The sequence below is a fragment of the Capricornis sumatraensis genome, chromosome 17 (assembly GCF_032405125.1).
Source record: "Capricornis sumatraensis isolate serow.1 chromosome 17, serow.2, whole genome shotgun sequence".
NCBI lineage: Eukaryota > Metazoa > Chordata > Mammalia > Artiodactyla > Bovidae > Capricornis > Capricornis sumatraensis.
In genome coordinates, this window is record NC_091085.1 from 41631887 (window position 1) to 41655063 (window position 23177).

Consider the following 23177-nt stretch of genomic DNA (forward strand, 5'->3'; position numbering starts at 1 on the left):
TTTGAGCACTTTCTCCCAGTATTCCTGTATTTATTCAGAAAGTATATACATGTATCTCTGTATTCAGTTCAGTTCAGTCGCTCAGTTGTGTCCGACTCTTTGCGACCCCATGAATCACAGCACGCCAGGCCTCCCTGTCCATCACCAACTCCCGGAGTTTACTCAGACTCACGTCCATTGAGTCAGTGATGCCATCCAGCCATCTCATCCTCTGTCATCCCCTTCTCCTCCTGTCCCCAGTCCCTCCCAGCATCAGAGTCTTTTCCAATGAGTCAACTCTTCACATGAGGTAGCCAAAGTACTGGAGTTTCAGCTTCAGCATCATTCCCTCCTAAGAAATCCCAGGGCTGATCTCCTTTAGAATGGACTGGTTGGATCTCCTTGCAGTCCAAGGGACTCTCAAGAGTCTTCTCCAACGCCACAGTTCAAAAGCATCAATTCTTTGGTGCTCAGCTTTCTTCACAGTCCAACTCTCACATCCATACATGACCACCGATATAACACACACAAATGTACATTAAAAAAATGCCACACAAAATAATCATGACTATAAGTTACTAACATTTTCTGCTCTCACTCTGTTGGTATGTGTGCATCTTTAGAGATCTTAGTCCTAAATATTCATAGGACTATAGTCATAAATAGTCCCTGTGTTTTAGAGAAACCAAACCCTAACTGCCTATCATAATAGGTAGAATTTGCTGTTGTTGTTTATTCACTAAGTAGTGTCTGACTCTTTAGCAAACCCATGGACTAGCCCGCCAGGCTCCTTTGTCCAAGGAATTTTCCAGGCAAGAATACCAGAGTGGGTTGCCATTTCCTTCTCCAGGGGATCTTCCCGATCCAGCTCACTGAAGTTAGAGAAAGCCTATGTGCAGCAACGAAGACCCACCACAGCCAATAAATAAATAATTTTTTTTTTAAAGGCAATGGAGAAGCTGCTCCAGGATGAAAATGATGATAACAATTAAACACCTTCCTATGGAAGACAATGTATTCCTGACACTGTTTTAAGTCCATTACATAACACAACTCATTTAATTTAATCCTCACAACACTGGCAGTTAGATACTATTATTAATCCCACTTTACAGATAACAAAACTGAGGTAGGGAAGAGGTGAAACAACTTGCCCAGTTATACAGTAAGCGAGCTGGGGGAAATGTTAGAAGTCTTAAGAGTCCACATTCAGTCACTACACCAAAGTACATCCTACTGAATACTCACAGTTGAAAGTAATGCAAAAATTACCCTGTAAACAGAAGCTAGGTTCCTTGCTTTTCTCAGTTTTGAGGGAAGGCAAGAATAATTTGTATTTAAAGCAGTATATTTCCTTAATTTGACCTCAGGATAATTAGAAAGTCACAGGATATCGGTGTCATATAGATTTCTCTCATTTCTAAACTCTTACATTTGCTAAGGAGACATAAGTCCACAGAACATAAATTAATGCCAAAAGTCATACATGATTAAGTGGCAGATTTAGAGGAAGCATTCTAAATATGTTTAAAATGATAACATTATTGAGCTCCTTCTATATATTCACAACTGTGATAAATGCTTTACTATGGTAATCCGTATAATCCTCACAATAACACTCAGAAGGAGATATTCTAATTTGCAGTTTATAAGACAAAAAATGGTGGCTTAAGAGGTTAAATAACTGCCAGAGGTCAGAGGAACATTAAATACCAAAGCTGGAATTTGAACTAAGGTTTAATTCCATACCCTCAGATCATGATAACTAAACTATATTCCATTATTCCACACTGCTATACCAAGACAAATTTCTAGGTAATTTAAAATATTATTAAGTTTTAGTAAAAACTGGGGGAAAAATCATCTGTAAACCAAGACAAATAGGCCTTTGTTACTGGATTAAGCTAAACTTTTCCTTTTTCTTTTTGTAAGAAGTGCTAAGCATCAGGAATGTAAGTTATGTGTGTATGTTTAAGGTAGGAGCTTAGTAAAAGCACACCTTTAGAAAAGATAACAATTATATCTAATGAAATATAGAACCAGAATCTCCTGGCAATTAATCACCCAGTGCAAACCTATAGGCTGTTTCTGACAGATTCAAGAACTTTGCCTGAATTGTTGGATAGGATGTGCCTGGGCTGGCTTATGAAAAGAAATTCTATGTTTAAAACCTTTGAAGGTATTTTATCATATATTTACACATACAGACAGGCATACCTCAGAGATATTGCAGGTTGGGTTCCAGACCACCACAATAAAGTGAATATTGCAATAAGGTGAATCACAGATTTTTTGGTTTCCTAGTGCCTATAAAGTTATAGCATTATGTCTAAAAAACCAATGTACATATCTTCATTTAAAAATACTTTCTTGTATTTGTAACCTTAAAAATAGGTTACATCATTTGAGTCTTCAAAGTCAAAATATTTTTCCTGGTGGAGGGTCCTGCCTTGATGTTGATTGATGAGTGCTGACTTATCAGGGTGGATGCTAAAGGTTGGGGTGGCTGTGGCAATTTCTTAAAATAAGACAATGAAGTTTGCCACATCAATTGATTCTTTCACTTGGACATTGTAGGGTTATTATTTGCCCTAATTTCAATATTGTGTCTCAGGGAACAGAAAGTCCAAGGAGAGGGAGGGAGATGAGAAAAGCCAATTGGTGGAGCAATCAGAACACACAATTCTGTTAACTGGCTATACCCCAGTACAAAATGTTTTTGGTGTTAAAAAATAAACAAATAAAATTTTTAAAAAATCACTGATCACAGATTATCATAACAAGTTTAATAACAATGAAAATGCTTAAAATATTTAGAGAATTACCAAAATATAACAGAGAGAAATGTAGTGAGCGAATACTGTTGGAAAAATTGTGCTTATAGACTCACAGGATAATAACAAACCTATCTGTAAAAAATTCAGTGTTTGCAAACCATAAAAAAAGCACAACAAAATGAGATATGCCTGTACTGATATGTGTGTGTGAACACATACTGCAAATGTATTTTTTAGTATACATGTGTGCATATATATACACATGTATGTATTTAGGTATGTATATATTTGGCTCCTATGTATGAAACTGCAGAACTCACTGTACTGCTAAAAAATGCAGAGAAATGAAAGAGGCCTTCCCTGTAGCATCAGGGAGCTATCTATCATTTAACAGAGATACTTCCTATTTTGAAGCAGTTGGGAAATAATGATTTCCAACCCAAATACTTAGCTTGGCAAGATAGTGCTATGTTGACAGATGCTTTAACTACCTTTATTCCACCTTAAATATCAATATAAAAGAGACACAATTTGTTTTCTATCCCAACTTTTTTTTTTTTTTTAAAGATTTGGGAGACTAGGAGGAGAGGAAAGGGAAAGAAAATAGAACCAGAACAGCTGGACAACAGAGGTTAGCATAGCTCTAACAGATGTGACTGTATCATTTCAAATCTTACTCTGAAGGTGGGGGAGGACAGAGATCTCCATATGAAAAAAAGAAAAAATAGAATTCTAGGCAAATATTACAAACCATTAAAGAGTTTGAAAGTTGCAACTAAAGTCTACCACATTCTCTAAGAAAGAATTAAAAATCATATAGATCATGAATTAACACTTGGATATTAAAATTAATAGGACTGCAGATATAAAAGTTCTCAAATAGACAACTCTGCTTTAATGATTTAAACAATGAATGAATTTTGTTTTTTATTACTTGATATTGCTCCTTGATGTCCGTTCAGTATCTTCATCTGCTTTTTTGGGGTTAGTTTTCCTTTTTGGTCTAATAAAAAAGATTTCCTTTAGAAACAGCAAGCAATGTCCTCACCTGGTTTCAGTGTGATGGTAAGAAATGAAATTTAGACTAGATGGTATGTTTTTATCAGGCCAACTAGCCTTCTTATTGAGCAGCTCTCCCTTCAAACCCACATCATCCTGCCAACATTGAACATAGCATTGCAACTGTCCTCACTCTGGGAAAATTCAAGTTTGACTCTATTTTCTTTTTTCCATCATGGTTTAACCACACTCACATACCTCTTATCTACCAAAAACCCTGGTTCATTACCCAGTGAACCAACTACTGCCCAACTCTTTCTTCCCCATGTATAGTTAGAGAGTAAAGCAATAGCTGTCTCTAGTTACTCATCTGTCACTTTTCTCAGTTGACTCCAATCTGTTCCTATCACACCACCAAAAGGACCCTGATTAAGATAATCAACAACTAAGTGTCATTAATGTTAAACTAAAAAACACTTTATCTACCCATATCCTGCCTAAACTTTCAGCAGGGTCTGAAAGCTAAATTACTCTTTTGTTCTTAAAACACGTCTCTCCTGGCTTTTGACACTCCACACTGTACCTCTCATTTCTCCGGATGTTCTTACTCAGCCCTGCCTGCTGACTGGTTCTTCTCCCTCTACCTAAACTTAAAGACTGAAGTTCCTCAGAATTTACACTTAATCTTCTCTTCCTTCTCTTCACTTTTCCATTAATTCTTTGACTTCAGTTATCATCTATAGACAAATGATTCCCCAAATCTAAACGGCAGGCCTACATTTCTCCTCTGAGCTCCAGGCTTCTGTGTAAAACTTTCTAACTGACATCTCTACTTGGATGTCACAAAGGTATATCCATACATACCCAACATAATTCATAATTTTCATTTCCAAGCTGACAAAATTTCCAATATTTCCCATTCTCAGTAAAAAGCCTTTCCACCAACCCAGAAACCTAGGAACGATGTCTCTTCTTTCTCATTTCCCACTTTCAAACCCGCCAGATTCTGTGGACTCTAACTTTGGCCCATTTTCAGTGTTTGAGAGACTTTCCATGGTTATCCTTGCATCCTATTCTTGAATTTCAAAGATTGGTCATAACAGAGTGCTGGACTGATGAAATGATTTTTCAAAGCAAACGGGATAACTGTCAGCCATTCTGCAATCACATTCTTAACACCATCAATTGTTTCCCACTGTCCTTGAAATAAAGAACACACTACCCTCTCTCCAGCCTTGATGTCTTTTCAAATGCTGAGCCCTTTGAATAGTATGATCGTCTGCACCCCACTTTTTCTTTTTCTGGCTAATAGCCTATTCATTCTTTAGATTCAGCTTAGAAATCAGCAGCCCAGGGGAGCATTCCCTAACCTTCCAGACTAAGTTAGAATCCCTTTCCTGCATGCTTTCACAGCACTTGGTATTTATTCAAAGCACTCTAAATATCTACAATTATTTTAATAAATATTTAAAATTATTTTTTAAATAGAAATATTTAATAAGAGATGCTTATTTGGATTCTCTGAGACTTATTTTCTTCATTTCTAAGACATGGTTATTTTATTACCTCTCAGAGGTGTTCTAAGGATGAAATGAGATAACGTATATTGAATCTAATATTATAATTTTGATGTATAACATGTACTAACCAAAATGGAAGTTATCATTATTAGGAAATGTTTAGCTTTGTGCACTCATTTGTTTAAGATTTTGTCATTTCATTGCATTCTGTTTTGCATGGTTTCTACAAGTACTCAGCAGAATTATCATGTTAATCTGTGTATAAAATCACTTTTTCTCTAGCTGCTTTTAAGATTTTTCTCTTTATCATGAATTTCGTACAATTTAATCATGGTGTGCCTTGTGCAATTTTCTTTATGTATATTCCGCTTGGGGCTTATTAAAATATATATTTTATTATCATATTTGGAATTTTTGTGACCATTTTATCAAATAATTTTCTGCCTCAATCTCTCTGATTTCTTTTTAAGTGCTCTGATTATGTGATATCATCCCACAGGTTACTGAGGCTGTATTTTTTTCCATGACCGGACCCCTGCTCTGTATTTTTTTCTTTTGGCGCTTCAGTTTGGACACTTTTATTGCTATGTAGTATCTAATCTGTTGTTAAGTCCAAACAGTGAATCTTTACTTTGGATACTACATATTCCAGCTTTAGAATTTTCACTTGATTTATTTCATACCTTCCATGTATCTCCTCTTAATTATGTTTTCCTTTAAACTTTTAAATAGATTTATAATAGCTGCTTTATAGTTCCTTAAATTTATCATCCCTGTTATCTTGGTGTATTTTCTCTTGAATGCTTTTCCTTCTGATTATTCAGTTTTCTTATTAAAAAGACATCAGGTGAGACCGATGATAGGGCAGATGCTACTGAAAGCCTGAAGAGAGAGAACATACCAGACTATTGCCTAGGAGAGTGAAAAAATATACAGATTAGGAGTAAATGATATGATCTGGGAAACCACAGTTTACTTTCAGGAGCTTCAATGAAATGTTTAGATTTTTTTCAGAAGGAGGTTCTGAAATGACAGATAAAGCATCTGATTATTTTAAGCAATTTCTATAATTAAGTAATTTTCAGTAAGAAACTCAAAAGAACTCAAAAGTAAATATAAGAAGTATGATCACTGCATATAAATGGTATCACCATTACATCTCTAGGTGCCTAGCCAAAAAGAATATAGGGGCTGCCTTTATAATTCTTCATGATAAGATTTAATTTATTGAAACTCTGTTGGCCTAGATTCTCAGACTAAGAACTCTAGCTTCACAAAATGTTTTAGGGCTTTTAATGATCCCCTGACCCCTAATCAAACTTCTGCCGATCTCTGCTAAAAGGGTATTACCTCAAGTACTTCTTTTACAAATCCAGGAAGCAAATCATCATCAGTTTGGATTTTAATTCAAACTTGACTAGAAATTTCAAGAACTTTAAAAGGAAATAACTTGGAGAAGTACCAAATAAACAGTAACAAAAATGCACTCTACTTTATTCTCTTGGCTCCAGTCTCCTCAGTTCACAGATCTATCTGGCTTCATCCTCTCTCTCTCTACCCATCTCCCCTCACCCTGGCCATGTGATGAAAGAATTAATTGGAAAGACTTATTGAAACTTATTCTTTCTTATAAATCCTCTCCCCAATGATCTGCATACAAAAAGCAACATTAAATAATCTATGATGGTGGTTTAGTTGCTAAGTCATGTCTGACTCTTGCAACCCCATGGATGGTAGGTAGCCTGCCAGGCTCCTCCATCCATGAGATTTTCCAGGCAAGAATACTGGAGAGGGTTGCCATTTCCTTCTCCAGGGGATCTTCCCGACCCAGGAACTGAACCCTGGTCTCCTGCATTGCAGGCAGATTCTTTACCAACTGAGCTACAAGGAAAGATTAAATAATCTATAAGCATAATAAATTAGGGGATTGTAAGAAGTAATTGAAACAGCTCTAAAATTGGGGGCTTGCTTTTTGCTCAGCATGAATCCCTAACCTTTGTCACAGAAGAAACATTCAGATGTGATTGTGAGGCAAGTCCCTTGACAACACTATAAAAATAACATCCTCTTGAAAAGATACCCCTTTAATCGAAAGATTAAAACCATGCATGGCTGTTTTGCCAGTAACATTATAAAACACAGAGCAACTTCATACCAGAATATTAGTGCTTGAGAACTTTTGTTGCCTGAAAATAACAGCTTTCAGAGCAAGGAGAAACATGTGCTAAAGCCATCCTGGAGCTTTGACAGAGAATTTTAAATTTAAAATAACAGACACACAAGAAAGTGTTATATGTTAGAGTCATTCCTGTCATAATATTCTAACTTATTTTACCAGATCTAGAGAAGTGAAGAAATATTCTGATATCCTATTAGCTCAGGAAAAATTGTATTTTCTACAAAAAGTAGGACAGAATTGAGACTAGTAAAAAGTAAGTAAAAGCTGGAAACCACCTCTGACTCAGGACCCTTTAGCTCTGAAGCATGAGATTTCCATTCTGATTATATCTTCAGCGTCAAAGATCATCATCCATTTAAACTCTGACAATGATAAGAGTAAAACTGAGGTCAGAGCTCCCCAATAGAAATGGAGTGTGAGCCACATATACAATATAATTTAAACTTTTCTATTAACTACATTTTAAAAGTTTTCAAAAAAGGTAAACTTCCTTTTAATAATATATTTTATTTAATACAATACAAAAGGGTTATTTAAATATCAATATAAAGTGTTATTTACATGTCAATGTAAAAATTATTAAAGAAACAGTTTACTTTTTTATATAAAGCCTTTGAAATCTGAAGCATATTTTATACTTAAAGCACATCTTTTTTTTTTTTTTCAGTTTTTTATTTTATTTTTTTAATTTTAAAATCTTTAATTCTTCCATGTGTTCCCAAACATGAAACCCCCTCCCACCTCCCTCCCCATAACATCTCTGTGGGTCATCCCCATGCACCAGCCCCAAGCATGCTGTATCCTGCGTCAGACATGGACTGGCGATTCAATTCTTACATGATAGTATACATGATAGAATGCCATTCTCCAAAATCATCCCACCCTCTCCCTCTCTCTCTGAGTCCAAAAGTCCGTTATACATCGCTGTGTCTTTTTTCCTGTCTTGCATATAGGGTCGTCATTGCCATCTTTCTAAATTCCATATATATGTGTTAGTATACTGTATTGGTGTTTTTCTTTCTGGCTTACTTCACTCTGTATAATCGGCTCCAGTTTCATCCATCTCATCAGAACTGATTCAAATGAATTCTTTTTAATGGCTGAGTAATACTCCATTGTGTACATGTACCACAGCTTTCTTATCCATTCATCTGCTGATGGACATCTAGGTTGTTTCCATGTCCTGGCTATTATAAACAGTGCTGCGATGAACATTGGGGTACATGTGTCTCTTTCAATTCTGGTTTCCTCAGTGTGTATGCCCAGCAGTGGGATTGCTGGGTCATAAGGTAGTTCTATTTGCAATTTTTTAAGGAATCTCCACACTGTTCTCCATAGTGGCTGTACTAGTTTGCATTCCCACCAACAGTGTAGGAGGGTTCCCTTTTCTCCACATCCTCTCCAGCATTTATTGCTTACAGATTTTTGGATCGCAGCCATTCTGACTGGTGTGAAGTGGTACCTCATTGTGGTTTTGATTTGCATTTCTCTGATAATGAGTGATGTTGAGCATCTTTTCATGTGTTTGTTAGCCATCCATATGTCTTCTTTGCAGAAATGTCTATTTAGTTCTTTGGCCCATTTTTTGATTGGGTCGTTTATTTTTCTGGAATTGAGCTGCATAAGTTGCTTGTATATTTTTGAGATTAGTTGTTTGTCAGTTGCTTCATTTGCTATTATTTTCTCCCATTCAGAAGGCTGTCTTTTCACCTTGCGTATATTTTCCTTTGTTGTGCAGAAGCTTTTAATTTTAATTAGATCCCATTTGTTTATTTTTGCTTTTATTTCCAGAATTCTGGGAGGTGGATCATAGAGGATCCTGCTGTGATTTATGTCGGAGAGTGTTTTGCCTATGTTCTCCTCTAGGAGTTTTATAGTTTCTGGTCTTACATTTAGATCTTTAATCCATTTTGAGTTTATTTTCGTGTGCGGTGTTAGAAAGTGATCTAGTTTCATTCTTTTACAAGTGGTTGACCAGTTTTCCCAGCACCACTTGTTAAAGAGATTGTCTTTACTCCATTGTATATTCTTGCCTCCTTTGTCAAAGATAAGGTGTCCATATGTGTGTGGATTTATCTCTGGGCTTTCTATTTTGTTCCATTGATCTATATGTCTGTCTTTGTGCCAGTACCATACTGTTTTGATGACTGTGGCTTTGTAGTAGAGCCTGAAGTCAGGCAAGTTGATTCCTCCCGTTCCATTCTTCTTTCTCAAGATTGCTTTGGCTATTCGAGGTTTTTTGTATTTCCATACAAATCTTGAAATTATTTGTTCTAGTTCTGTGAAAAATATGGCTGGTAGCTTGATAGGGATTGCGTTGAATTTGTAAATTGCTTTGGGTAGTATACTCATTTTCACTATATTGATTCTTCCGACCCATGAACATGGTATATTTCTCCATCTATTAGTGTCCTCTTTGATTTCTTTCATCAGTGTTTTATAGTTTTCTATATATAGGACTTTAGTTTCTTTGGGTAGATATATTCCTAAGTATTTTATTCTTTTCGTTGCAATGGTGAATGGAATTGTTTCCTTAATTTCTTTTTCTACTTTCTCATTATTAGTGTATAGGAATGCAAGGGATTTCTGTGTGTTGATTTTATATCCTGCAACTTTACTATATTCATTGATGAGCTCTAGTAATTTTCTGGTGGAGTCTTTAGGGTTTTCCATGTAGAGGATCATGTCATCTGCAAACAGTGAGAGTTTTACTTCTTCTTTTCCAATTTGGATTCCTTTTATTTCTTTTTCTGCTCTGATTGCTGTGGCCAAAACTTCCAGAACTATGTTGAATAGTAGCGGTGAAAGTGGACACCCTTGTCTTGTTCCTGACTTTAGGGGAAATGCTTTCAATTTTTCACCATTGAGGATAATGTTTGCTGTGGGTTTGTCATATATAGCTTTTATTATGTTGAGGTATGTTCCTTCTATTCCTGCTTTCTGGAGAGTTTTTATCATAAATGGATGTTGAATTTTGTCAAAGGCCTTCTCTGCATCTATTGAGATAATCATATGGTTTTTATTTTTCAATTTGTTAATGTGGTGAATTACATTGATTGATTTGCGGATATTGAAGAATCCTTGCATCCCTGGGATAAAGCCCACTTGGTCATGATGTATGATCTTTTTAATGTGTTGTTGGATTCTGATTGCTAGAATTTTGTTGAGGATTTTTGCATCTATGTTCATCAGTGATATTGGCCTGTAGTTTTCTTTTTTTGTGACATCTTTGTCAGGTTTTGGTATTAGGGTGATGGTGGCCTCATAGAATGAGTTTGGAAGTTTACCTTCCTCTGCAATTTTCTGGAAGAGTTTGAGTAGGATAGGTGTTAGCTCTTCTCGAAATTTTTGGTAGAATTCAGCTGTGAAGCCGTCTGGACCTGGGCTTTTGTTTGCTGGAAGATTTCTGATTACAGTTTCAATTTCCGTGCTGGTGATGGGTCTGTTAAGATTTTCTATTTCTTCCTGGTTCAGTTTTGGAAAATTGTACTTTTCTAAGAATTTGTCCATTTCTTCCACATTGTCCATTTTATTGGCATACAACTGCTGATAGTAGTCTCTTATGATCCTTTGTATTTCTGTGTTGTCTGTTGTGATCTCTCCATTTTCGTTTCTAATTTTATTGATTTGATTTTTCTCTCTTTGCTTCTTGATGAGTCTGGCTAGTGGTTTGTCAATTTTATTTATCCTTTCAAAGAACCAGCTTTTGGCCTTGTTGATTTTTGCTATGGTCTCTTTTGTTTCTTTAGCATTTATTTCTGCCCTAATTTTTAAGATTTCTTTCCTTCTACTAACTCTGGGGTTCTCCAATTCTTCCTTTTCTAGTTGCTTTAGTTGTAGAGTTAGGTTATTTATTTGACTTTTTTCTTGTTTCTTGAGGTATGCCTGTATTGCTATGAACTTTCCTCTTAGCACTGCTTTTATAGTGTCCCACAGGTTTTGGGTTGTTGTGTTTTCATTTTCATTAGTTTCTATGCATATTTTGATTTCTTTTTTGATTTCCTCTGTGATTTGTTGGTTATTCAGAAGTGTGTTGTTCAACCTCCATATATTGGAATTTTTAGTAGTTTTTCTCCTGTAATTGAGATCTAATCTTAATGCATTATGGTCAGAAAAGATGCTTGGAATGATTTCGATTTTTTTGAATTTATCAAGTTTAGATTTATGGCCCAGGATGTGATCTATCCTGGAGAAGGTTCCATGAGCACTTGAAAAAAAGGTGAAATTCATTGTTTTGGGGTGAAATGTCCTATAGATATCAATTAGGTCTAACTGATCTAATGTATCATTTAAAGTTTGCGTTTCTTTGTTAATTTTCTGTTTAGTTGATCTGTCCATAGGTGTGAGTGGGGTATTAAAGTCTCCCACTATTATTGTGTTATTGTTGATTTCCCCTTTCATACTTGTTAGCATTTGTCTTACATATTGCGGTGCTCCTATATTGGGTGCATATATATTTATAATTGTTATATCTTCTTCTTGGATTGATCCTTTGATCATTATGTAGTGGCCTTCTTTGTCTCTTTTCACAGCCTTTGTTTTAAAGTCTATTTTATCAGATATGAGTATTGCCACTCCTGCTTTCTTTTGGTCTCTATTTGCGTGGTATATCTTTTTCCAGCCCTTCACTTTCAGTCTGTATGTGTCCCTTGTTTTGAGGTGGGTCTCTTGTAAGCAGCATATAGAGGGGTCTTGTTTTTGTATCCATTCGGCCAGTCTTTGCCTTTTGGTTGGGGCGTTCAACCCATTTACGTTTAAGGTAATTATTGATAAGTATGATCCAGTTACCATTTACTTTATTGTTTTGGGTTCGGGTTTATACACCCTTTTCGATTTCCTGTCTAGAGAATATCCTTTAGAATTTGTTGGAGAGCTGGTTTGATGGTGCTGAATTCTCTCAGCTTTTGCTTGTCTGTAAAGCTTTTGATTTCTCCTTCGTATTTGAATGAGATCCTTGCTGGGTACAGTAATCTGGGCTGTAGGTTATTGTCTTTCATCACTTTAAGTATGTCTTGCCATTCCCTCCTGGCCTGAAGAGTTTCTATTGAAAGATCAGCTGTTATCCTTATGGGAATCCCCTTGTGTGTTATTTGTTGTTTTTCCCTTGCTGCTTTTAATATTTGTTCTTTGTGTTTGACCTTTGTTAATTTAATTAATATGTGTCTTGGGGTGTTTCGCCTTGGGTTTATCCTATTTGGAATTCTCTGTGTTTCTTGGACTTGGGTGATTATTTCCTTCCCCATTTTAGGGAAGTTTTCAACTATTATCTCCTCAAGGATTTTCTCATGATCTTTCTTTCTGTCTTCTTCTTCTGGGACTCCTATAATTCGAATGTTGGAGCGTTTCATATTGTCCTGGAGGTCTCTGAGATTGTCCTCGTTTCTTTTAATTCGTTTTTCTTGTTTCCTCTCTGATTCATTTATTTCTACCATTCTATCTTCTATTTCACTAATCCTATCTTCTGCCTCCGTTATTCTACTATTTGTTGCCTCCAGAGTGTTTCTGATCTCATTTATTGCATTATTCATTATATTTTGACTCTTTTTTATTTCTTCTAGGTCCTTGTTAAACCTTTCTTGCATCTTCTCAATCCTTGTCTCTAGGCTATTTATCTGTGATTCCATTTTGATTTCAAGATTTTGGATCATTTTCACTATCAATATTCGGAATTCCTTCTCAGGTAGATTCCCTACTTCTTCCTCTTTTGTTTGGTTTGGTGGGCAACTCTCCTGTTCCTTTACCTGCTGAGTATTCCTCTGTCTCTTCATCTTGGTTATATTGCTGCGTTTGGGGTGGTCTTTTTATATTCTGGTAATTTGTGGAGTTCTCTTTATTATGGAGCTTCCTCACTGTGGGTGGGGTTCTATCAGTGGCTTGTCAAGGTTTCCTGGTTAGGGAGGCTTGTGTTGGAGTTCTGGTGGGTGGAGCTGGGTTTCTTCTCTCTGGAGTGCAGTGGAGTGACCAGTGATGGGTTATGAGACATCAAAGGTTTTGGAATAATTTTGAGCTGCCTGTATATTCAAGCTCAGGGGAGTGTTCCTGTGTTGCTGGAGAATTTGAGTGATATGTCTTGTTTTGGAACTTGTTGGCCCTTGGGTGGAGCTTGGTTTCAGTGTAGGTATGAAGGCAATTGATGAGCTCCTATTGCTTAATGTTCCCTGAATTCAAGAGTTCTCTAATGTTTTCAGGCTTTGGATTTAAGCCTCCTGCTTCTGGTCTTCAGTTTTATTTTTACAGTAGCCTCTAGACTTCTCCATCTTCCAGAAAAGTAATCTCCCCGGCGCTGCCGTCGCTCTTGCCAGCCGCCATCTTCCTCCTCCCACCTTAAAGCACATCTTGATTTGGATAAGTTACATTTCAAGTGCTTAACAGCCACACTTTGCCACTAGCTACCAAATTGGCCAGGCAGTTCTAGGCTTTGTGGAGACCTTCACTGAAGAAACCATTCTCAAATACAAACTAAACTGTTTGTTAGAACACTGGATAAATTACCCTTAAGGAAGCATTAATCAGTCCCATCAACTTCCGTCACAAGAGAGCATCTTCCTCTCCAAAACACTCTTGCTTACTGTCACTAATAATAATTTTAAAATGTGTAAATTCATTTTAAAAATGAATCATTATCTGCTGAAAAATAGTTAGCGCATTAATAACAACAATGAAATAATCACTTCTAAAACTCACTAGAAAATAGAACCTGTGACAATAGAGGTGTTTTCCAAGTAAAATTTCAATTTGTTGTTCAGTTACGCTGAACTCTGTTTTAACTCTTGTTTAGATTCCTACTAGAGGCACAAATTGTTAGAAAGTGAAATAATCCTGTAAACCATTTAGATTTTACTTGTTAAGAGAAGGGTGTAATAGAATGGTACTGTTCCAATGACACTGGGTCCCAAATTCTAGTCATAGACTTTTACCAGAAATTCATGATTTCAACTCATTTGAGTTCAGAGATATGAAAAATGTCTATTAATTAGAATTTTATATTCATTTTAAGAAATGGAGCTAAAGTCTTCTTGGTAAGTTCTACTAGGAATATTATGTATATGTGTATGTATGTATGTTTGTTTAAATATATACACACAAATACCACACAAAGAAGTAAAGTTTTATGTCTTATTGTCTGAAATAGATATTATGATGTTTATTTATATTTACATATGTGCAAATTATGGATATAGATATTATCCATAGGAATTAAAATATGAAAGAAATTATGTAAATTAATTATCCCACATTTAGCATTGACGTATCACACTAAGTGGCAATGTGGAAAGGGGTGGTTAATTCATTTTTGTCACAGATTTTGGTGTTTGAATGCAGTGAAGGCCATAGTTGCATTCCTATCATCTAGCACATAAAAATTAAAATACAAAACAACTTCCAATATTACTGTTCCTTCCAATTCCCACTCAATTTATTTTAACTTCATCCCTTAATGCTAAAATTTTGTAAAGTGCTATACCAAAACTATTCCCATTCCCAAATTCCTGAAGTTAGAAGTAGCAGAAAATAAAAGGTAAGCCTGTGTGTATAAAACTACTGTTAGGCAAAAATCCTGTGTTAGAAGGCAAAATGAATTAATTAGCTAACCAAACAAATATTTACGTCTGGTACTGGATTTATCAAAAATAAGCAGTATCATCCGTATCTTAAAAAGAGCTTACAGAGTGGAAATGACAGGTAAACACATAAGTTTCAATTCATGATGAGACCCCTGAGATTCAAAAAGTTTGTTCTTAAAGGTAAAACTTGTATAACTTTCCTAAACAAAATAATCATAACAAAAACCTCTAAACCTATCAACCTATATAGATATGGGATTCACTTCAGCTCAATGAAGTAGAATTCTCTTCGTTCTTGTATCAGATGCCCACTTTTATTACACCTGCACCCAATCTCAGCACAAATAGCAAGTGAATTTTTTCATTTCCCCAGTTTCGTATTTTCTGTAAGATTCACTATAGTACTTGACAACCACGTTGCTAAACAGAACTAAAATTTCTTAGGGAAAGAAACTGTAAGAGGAATCTTAAACTAAAACCCCCAATACAGTATCCTGGTTTTGCACTCCTTCTTCTCCTGTTTTCTGAAACAAAAATACTTGAAATACACTTCCTCAAGTACTTGCCCACATGTCAGTCCTCTTAAAACACAGGACTTCAAATTTTATTATCTTGGGCAGAAGTAGTCTGATAATATCGACTAAGATTTGATCCTAAATTCCAGGGAGCTGTTGATGACCTATGCAGCCACAGCTGGGAGTTGTTAAACCATTTCCTTCTCAGTGAATAATTCTGAAATGGGTTTATTGTCTAATATTAACCAAATGGGGAAGTAAAGAAAGAAAAAATAACCTGCAAATGCTGAAGAGCCATATGCTGTATCACAGGATACCTTGTTTCATTTATTTTTAAACACCTCGGATTTGATTATACAGTATTCTTTAAAAGTGTGTTATGTCTGAGAATAGCCAGGAACAAGCATTTACGTTTCAAGGTAAAACTTCTGGTGTGGGTGGGAGGGATATGACACACAGTCATTTAGTACACCCTTCACATGTACACTCAGATTACCGTTCACTTCAGCTGTCTATAAAGTTTTTCCTTAAAAAAACATTTTCTTCTTTTTTAACCAAGAGAATTTCTCCTCTATGTATACACCTAAAAATAAAACTGTTGAGTCCAAATGAAAGGTGGTCTCTCCTTCCTGAACTTCACCAAGATAATGTTTAAAACATGACTCAGTTCTAAACAATAAGCAAAACTAAATACAGTCTTAACACTGCAACTTAATTCTCAATTTTGCCAATATTCCTTGCAATCAACAGGCTGACTTCTCTCCTGGGTTCTATCAACATCTTGGTTTCCCTTCACCCCCTCCCTCCACTTCTTTGACAGCGTGACTTGTGCTAAGGAAGCTGCTGATGAGAGAAATCTGACCCCACATCCTTTGAGAAGACATTCATTCATTTCAGCTATTATGCAGCCAAGAATGGCTCAGGATTTATAAATCGGAAGGAAGATGGGACGGGGATTACAACTGACACTTAAACTGAAAGTTTATTATGATTCTCCTTTTATACAGAAGGAAGTTTAGAATAAATTAAAAGCCATATTACTAGTAAATAGCAACATTATACTCATTCAGTTTATTTTAAAAATAAAGATGAACTGATTTCTGTGAATATAAAAATTACACATAGATTGTAAACAATTTTGACACAACACTGATTTACATTAATTAGAAAATAAACATGAATTTGAGCAAACTCCGGGAGATAGTGGAGGACAGAGGAGCCTGGCATGCTGCACTCCATGGGGTCACAAAGACTCAGATCTGACCCAGCAACTGAACGACAACGACAACAAATTACCGAATTAAATATTTGGTAATATTTGTCAACATTTTGGGGAGCAATTTTCCAGACCACTGTAATGTATGCTGTTTCACATAAAGTTGTGCTATTTATGAATGTTTTATAACCTACTTTTATTTCCCAGGAATTGTAGTGTATGGATTTCTTTTACTGCGATACATATAATACATATCACCATTTTAATAGCTGCTCATTATTGTTACATACATACAGCACATATGTAATATTCAATTCTCAAAACTACTCTTAAGATAGATGGGTACCATTAGTCTTATTTAGAGATTCAATCTATAAAAATCCTACAATGAACATTTTACACTAACAGCATGGATTGCTTATTATATCCTAGGATAAATTCCTAGTAGGACAAAAGGGGAACACTAGAAGTTTTTTTGTTATATATTAACTACCTTTTAGAAAGTTTATGCTAATTTATGCCCACATGCACTTTAATCTATATATATTTTCAAAAGTATAATATGGAAATGTATGATACTGAAAAAAATGTAGAATGCCATCTAGAAATGTTCAAGAAAAACCTGTCATGACACTGTGCTGCCTATATATATTCTGCTATCCTGGAACATGAAATTCAGGGCACTAAGTGTCTGCTAACAATTACCAAATTAAAAACCATCTATTTTGCTGAAAAGTCTTTCTCCTTTATTCTTGCATTATTAGGATATCACACAGTTTAAAAGAAAAAAAGGGGGGGTGACGGGACACACCTAGGGTTTTTAGAGACCATACACATTTCAGAAGTGAACTAAAGAACAAGGAATAATAAGCCAGACTGGAACTAGGGCAGACGTAAGAGCCTCCACATCAGTGGACCCAATGGCCCCCAAAAGAGCCCCTCTGACATTACAACGCTTGCTTCATCTTGTTACACTATTTGAGAATCCTAATTAGAGATGCATTCAGGCAATAAATATCCCTGGAGGCAGAGAATGTGGATTAGGAACTTTTCCTTGGTGGGTGTTGAGGCAAAATAGGAAAACCTTTAATATCTGGAATGTGGCAAGTTAAAAAGTGGGAGGCACTGTGAAATACATAGTAGGAAAAACATGGGCTTTCAAAATAGACTAGGCAATCATTTCACAATATATACAGATATCACATCATGAGAAATGCTGGGCTGGAGGAAGCACAAGCTGGAATCAAGATTGCCGGCAGAAATATCAATAACCTCAGATATGCGGATAACACCACCCTTATGGCAGAAAGTGAAGAAGAACTCAAGAGCCTCTTAATGAAAGTGAAAGAGGAGAGTGAAAAAGTGGGCTTAAAGCTCGACATTCAGAAGACTAAGATCATGGCATCCAGTCCCGTCACTTCATGGCAAATAGATGTGGAAATAGTGGCTGACTTTATTTTTTGGGGCTCCAAAATCACTGCTGATGATGATGGCAGCCATGAAATTAAAAGACGCTCACTCCTTGGAAGAAAAGTTATGACCAACCTAGACAGCATATTAAAAAGCAGAGACATTACTTTGCCAACAAAGGTCCATCTAGTCAAGGCTATGGTTTTTCCAGTAGTCATGTATGGATGTGAGAGTTGGACTATAAAGAAAGCTGAGCAATGAAGAATTGATGCTTTTGAATTGTGGTGTTGGAGAAGACTCTTGAGAGTCCCTTGGACTGCAAGGAGATCCAACCAGTCCATCCTAAAGGAGATCAGTTCTGGGTGTTCATTGGAAGGACTGATGTTGAAGCTGAAACTCCAATACTTTGGTCACCTGATGTGAAGAGCTGACTCATTTGAAAAGACCCTGATGCTGGGAAAGATTGAGGGCAGGAGGAGAAGGGGATGACAGAGGATGAGATTGTTGGATGGCATCACCGACTCGATGGACATGAGTTTGGATAGACTACGGGAGTTGGTGATGGACAGGAAGGCCTGGCATGCTGCGGTTCATAGGGTTGCAGAGTCGGACTCGACTGAGCGACTGAACTGAACACATATCAAATCATTATATTGTACACCTAAAACAAAATGTTTTAAGTCAGTTATATCTCAATGAAAAGAAAAGGGCTTAAACAATTTCAGGCAAACAGTGGGCAGATTATAACAAGATCATATCTATTCAATCTGGGAGCAGGACTTAGACGTAACTTATGAGCACTTAGATTTTCACACATAAACTCCCACACAGGTGATCCTATGGAGATCTTGATCTCTTAAACTCATATAGCAAAAGCAGAACATAACTTTTTTAGCTTTACAATTATTTCATTCTGTGGTTTGTTTCTTTGGATAGTTTTCTTCTCTTTTTTTGGAGGGGTTAGAGTGGGAAAACTGAGTTGGGTTTGGGAAACAGAGTTGGCATATGAATACAATTTTTAAAATGACTCACTGTATTTCCCAGGATGTATATATAAATAATTAGATAGAAAGTTGTGGCAGGCAGAATAATGGCCCCTCAAAATGTACATATCCTAATCCATCTAACCTATGAATATATGTGAAGTAATATGGCAAAGATGAGTTAAGGTGGCAAATGGAAATAAGTTTGCTACCCAGACGCCTCTAAAATAGGAGATTTCTCTGGATTATCCTGGTGAACCCAATATAATTCTAAGGGTCCTTAAAAGTAGAAGAGAGTATCAGAAGAGGGAACTGGAGAGATGGCAACATGAGAACTCAGCCTGCCTCTGGTGGTTTTGAAGATAAAGGAAAATGGGGATGAGCCAAGGAAAGCAAGCAACACTTAAAAGACAGAAAACAAAAGGAAATGGATTCTTCCTGGAGCCTCCAGAACATAATGTGTCTCACTGATACTGTGATCTTTGCCTAGTGAGATTGGTGTCAGGTTTCTGATCTACAGAGCTGCAAGATAATAAATTCGTGCTGTTTTAAGCCATTAAAAAAAAAAAAAAAAAAAAAAGGGATATTTTGGTCAGTCACTCAGTTTGACTGTTTGCGACCCCATAGACTGTAGCCTGCCAGGCTCCTCTGTCCATGGAATTCTCCAGACAAGAATACTGGAGTGGGTTGCCATTTCCTTCTCCAGGGGATCTTCCTGAACCAGGGATTGAAGCTGCATCTCCAGTGTCTCATGCAATGCGGTGGATTCTTTACCATTGAGCCACTGGGGAAAGTGAAAGTCACTCAGTCATGTCCCACTGCGACCCCATGGACTATACAGTCCATGAAATTCTCTAGGCCACAATACTGGAGGGGGTAGCCTTTCGATTCTCCAGGGGATCTTTGCAACCCAGGGATCGAACTCAGGTCTCCCGAATTGCAGGCAGATTCTTTGGCAGCGGAGCCACAAGGGAAGTCTGAGCCATTGGGGAAGACCTGAAGATGATTCAGGGTCTGATTAAACCATTAAAATACTTCATAGAAAAGTGGTCAAATCTGATATGTCAACTCTGTCTTAACTGGTTTAGCTTTAGACTGGATTTATATGAAGTCATTACATATTTATTTCAATACCTAAAATGAGCAGAGATGAATATTATTTTTCAATTTTGATTTATTCCAAAAGTTAATTAAAATAACACTAATATATGACCTTCTTCTGACAGAATGTGGTCCACTGGAGAAGGAAATGGCAAACCACTTCAGTATTCTTGCCTTGAGAACCCCATGAACAGTATGAAAAGGCAAAAATGATAGGATACTGAAAGAGGAACTCCCCAGGTCAGTAGGTGCCCAACATGCTACTGGAGATCAGTGGAGAAATAATTCCAGAAAGAGTGAAGGGATGGAGCCAAAGCAAAATCAATACCCAGCGGTGGATGTGACTGGTGATAGAAGCAAGATCCGATGCTGTAAAGAGCAATATTGCAGAGGAATCTGGAATGTCAGGTCCATGAATCAAAGCAAATTGGAAGTGGTCAAACAAGAGATGGCAAGAGTAAATGTCAACATTCTAGGAATCAGCGAACTAAAATGGACTGGAATGGGGGAATTTAAATCAGATGACCATTATATCTACTACTGTGGACAGGAATCCCTCAGAAGACATGGAGTAGCCATCATGGTCAACAGAAGAGTCCAAAATGCAGTACTTGGATGCAATCTCAAAAATGACAGAATGATCTCTGTTCGTCTCCAAGGCAAACCATTCAATATTACAGTAATCTAAGTCTGTGCCCCAACCAGTAACACTGAAGAAGCTGAAGTTGAATGGTTCCATGAAGACCTACAAGACGTTTTAGAACTAACACAAAAAAAAGATGTCCTTTTCATTATAGGGGACTGGAATGCAAAAGTAGGAAGTCAAGAAATACCTGGAGTAACAGGCAAATTTGACCTTGGAATGCAGAATGAAGCAGGGCAAAGACTAATAGAGTTTTGCCAAGAGAACACACTGGTCATAGCAAACACCCTCTTCCAACAACACAAGAGAAGACTCTACACATGGACATCACCAGATGGTCAACACCAAAATCAGACTGATTATATTCTTTGCAGCCAAAGATGGAGAAGCTCTATACAGTCCACAAAAATAAGACCAGGAGCTGACTGTGGCTCAGATCATGAGCTTCTTATTAGAAATTCAGACTGAAATTGAAGAAAGTAGAAAAAACCACTAGACCATTCAGGTATGACCTAAATCAAATCCCTTATGACTATACAGTGGAAGTGAGAAATAGATTTCAGGGCCTAGATCTGATAGATAGAGTGCCTGATGAACTATGGAATGAGGTTCTTGACAATGTACAGGAGACAGAGATCAAGACCATCCCCATGGAAAAGAAATGCAAAAAAGCAAAATGGCTGTCTGGGGAGGCCTTACAAATAGCTGTGAAAAAAAGAGAGGTGGAAAACAATGGAGAAAAGGAAAGATATAAGCATCTGAATGCAGAGTTCCAAAGAACACCAAGAAAAGATAAGAAAGCCTTCTTCAGCAATCAATGCAAAGAAATAGAGGAAAAGAACAGAATGGGAAAGACTAGAGATCTCTTCAGGCAATGGCACCCCACTCCAGTACTCTTGCCTGGAAAATCCCATGGGCGGAGGAGCCTGGCAGGCTGCAGTCCAGGGGGCGCGAAGAGTCAGACACGACTAAGCGACTTCCCTTTCGCTTTTCACTTGCATGCATTGGAGAAGGAAATGGCAAACCACTCCAGTGTTCTTGCCTGGAGAATCCCAGGGATGGGGGAGCCTGGTGGGCTGCCATCTATGGGGTTGCACAGAGTTGAACACGACTAAACTGACTTATCAGCAACAGACATCTCTTCAAGAAAATTAGAGATACCAAGGGAACATTTCATGCAAAGATGGGCTTGATAAAGGACAGAAATGGTCTGGACCTAACAGAAGCAGAAGATATTAAGAAGAGGTGGCAAGAATACACAGAAGAACTGGACAAAAATGATCTTCACGACCCAGATAATCACGATGGTGTGATCACTCATCTAGAGCCAGACATCCTGGAATGCGAAGTCAAGTGGGCCTTAGAAAGCATCATTACGAACAAAGCTAGTGGAGGTGATGGAATTACAGTGGAGCTATTTCAAATCCTGAAAGATGATGCTGTGAAAGTGCTACACTCAATATGTCAGCAAATTGGGAAAACTCAGCAGTGGCCACAGGACTGGAAAAGGTCAGTTTTCATTCCAATCTCAAAGAAAGGCAATGCCAAAAAATGCTCAAACTACCGCACAATGGCACTCATCTCACATGCTAGTAAAGTAATGCTCAAAATTCTCCAAGCCAGGCTTCAGCAATATGTGAACCGTGAACTTCCAGATGTTCAAGCTCGTTTTGGAAAAGACAGTGGAACCAGAGATCAAACTGCCAACATCTGCTGGATCCTGGAAAAAGCAAGAGAGTTTCACAAAAACATCTATTTCTGCTTTATTGACTATGCCAAAGCCTTTGACTGTGTGGATCACAATAAACTGTGGAAAATTCTGAAAGAGATGGGAATACCAGACCACCTGACCTGCCTCCTGAGAAACCTGTAAGCAGGTCAGGAAGCAACAGTGAGAACTGGACATGGAACAACAGACTGGTTCCAAATAGGAAAAGGAGTCCGTCATGGCCGTATATTGTCACCCTGCTTATTTAACTTCTATGCAGAGTACATCATGAGAAACGCTGGACTGGAAGAATCACAAGCTGGGATCAAGATTGCCGGGAGAAATATCAGTATCCTCAGATGTGCAGATGACACCACCCTTATGGCAGAAAGTGAAGAGAAACTAAAAAGCCTCTTGATGGAAGTGAAAGTGGAGAGCGAAAAGGTTGGCTTAAAGCTCAACATTCAGAAAACAAAGATCATGGCATCCGATCCCATCACTTCATGGGAAATATACAGGGAAACAGAAGAAACAGTGTCAGACTTTATTTTGGGGGGCTCCAAAATCACTGCAGATGGTGAC

At 37.1% G+C, this 23177-nt stretch overlaps 1 protein-coding gene across 2 annotated transcripts in view; it reads right to left on the bottom strand.

The window, feature by feature from the left end:
• The window catches only part of AFG2A (AFG2 AAA ATPase homolog A), a 350747-nt gene that overhangs the window by 82041 nt on the left and 245529 nt on the right, over positions 1–23177 (bottom strand). The gene's annotated exons all lie outside the window — the stretch shown is intronic.